General features: G+C 48.8%; 1 pseudogene; it reads left to right on the top strand.

Moving 5' to 3' along the window:
* The first annotated feature begins 5 nt into the window (after window positions 1-5).
* Window positions 6-843, top strand: LOC103912163 (annotated as a pseudogene).
* Window positions 844-2,122: the final 1,279 nt, after the last annotated feature.

The raw sequence follows: 2,122 nt of genomic DNA on the forward strand, positions 1-2,122 counted from the left end.
ACACGCCCATGTACTTCTTCCTCCTCAACATCTGCCTCCTCGACCTGGGCTCTCTTTCCACCACACTCCCAAAATCCATGGCCAATTCCCTGTGGGACAACAGGGCCATCTCCTACGTGGGATGTGATGCACAGATCTTTTATTTTTAGCTTCTTGATCTCAGCAGAGTATTCTCTCCTCACTGTCATGGGCTCTGACCGTTACATGGTCATCTGCAAACCCCTGCACTACAGGACTCTCCTGGGCAGCAGAGCTTGTGTCCATATGGCAGCAGCTGCCTAGGGCAGTGGCTTTCTCTATGCTCTGATGCATACGGCTAATACATTTTCAATACCACCCTGCCAAGGCAATGCTCTGGATCAGTTCTTCTGTGAAATCCCTCAGATCCTCAAGCTCTCCTGCTCAGACACCTACCTCAGGGAAGTTGGGCTTCTTGTGCTTAGTGCTTGTTTATTCTTTCTGTGCTTTATTTTATTTGTGTTGTCCTATGTTCAGGTCTTTAGGGTTGTGCTGAGGATCCCCTCTGAGCGGGGACGGTACAAAGCCTTTTCCATGTGCCTCCTGCACCTGGCTGTGGTCTCCCTGTTTGTCAGCACTGCCACATCTGCCTACCTGAAGCCCTCCTCCATCTCATTCCCATCCCTTGACCTGGTGCTGACTGTTCTGTACTTGGTGGTGCCTCCTGCAGTGAACCCACTCATTTACATCATGTGGAAACAGGAGCTTTAAGACGCACTGAAGAAGCTGAAGAAACTGTGGAGCTGCTGCTTTGAGCTTCAGGGAGTTAAAAACTCTTCTGTCTTCCGCCAGTCTGTCTCAATGTCTCTTCAGCCAAGTCTTTAATTGTGTTTATATCTCTCCTTGCCCAACTCTCTGTCTCAAAGAGTTCTTGTATGGATGGTCCTTGCGGAAGGCAGAGCTCTGCAGGTACTGTTTGCCCTTAGCATACAGTTGAGGTGTGTGGTTTATGGTTTCCTGAACTGAACCATATTTCACTTTTGTAAAATATGTCACCGTGCCCAGGCACATGGGGACAGGGATGGGACCATGCCCAGACACATGGGAAGAAGGTTGTCACCATGTCTGGATGCATGGGGACAAGGATGGGACTATGCGGGGACACACGGGGACAGGGATGAGACCACGTCTGGACACACGGGGACAGGGATGTCACCATGCACAGGCAACGGGACTCCCACTGCAGGTGGGAGTTGGTGCAAAGGAGCTGTACTATCCAGCTGTACAATTCAGTGGAGAATTCTGATGTCAGGAAAAGCAATGCAAGTCCCAGGTGGCCGATGATAGAGCTGGTGGGGTTGGGGAGGTGAGGAGAAAGGTTGTACATGCAATGTCGGAACTCAAGGAGACTGCTTTTCCTACCTGCCCAGACCTGCTTAGGTGACCATCTGGATCAATATGAATTGGAGAATGCTGCTATCACCTCTTCTCTGTAAACCAAAAATTAACAAAAAAATACCTTTAAATTGAAAAAATCCTCTTCTATTAAATGCTCATTGAAATGTCCCTCTCTAAATACCAATAAGCTTAGAAGTCTTGGAGTCTTGGAGAAAATAAGAGGAAGAGACAAAGCACATGCGGGCTCTCTGCATTGTAATGAGCCCCAAAGTGTATTTGATGCTGAGTCCATGAACCTTTGATGCTGACAGAAGGTTCATCAGTCAGTAACTGCTCAAGAAGGTAAAGTCAGAGCAAATGCTGAAGTTTATTGAAGTATTAATGGGTCCCACTGAGGGCCATTACCAAGACAGCTTCCCCACAAACTGGTTAGAGCAGAAAATTGGAGGCAGTGATGACAAGAAGGCAAAGGAAAACTGCAGGTGACTCTGATGCTGAAAAAAGCTTTGATGTGTTTCATCAAGGCAAACACCAAGCCGTGACCCCTAGCCCCTTGGAAGAGAGATCCTGTCCCTCAAGAGTGGCTCAGGGCTCTTCCTGGGGTGGTGGGATGTGGGGTGTGCAATGTCAAGTGAAGGACAACCATACAACACCTCCTGGCATATCCAGGTTGTGCAAGGAGGCAACGAGGTTCCAGTGTCATGAGGACAAGGTGTCTCCTCATAGGCCTTGGTGACAGAGACAACTGCCATAGCCAAGGGGACAA

This window comes from Pygoscelis adeliae, unplaced genomic scaffold (genome assembly GCF_000699105.1).
Source record: "Pygoscelis adeliae isolate BGI_AS28 unplaced genomic scaffold, ASM69910v1 Scaffold560, whole genome shotgun sequence".
In the NCBI taxonomy this organism is placed as follows: domain Eukaryota; kingdom Metazoa; phylum Chordata; class Aves; order Sphenisciformes; family Spheniscidae; genus Pygoscelis; species Pygoscelis adeliae.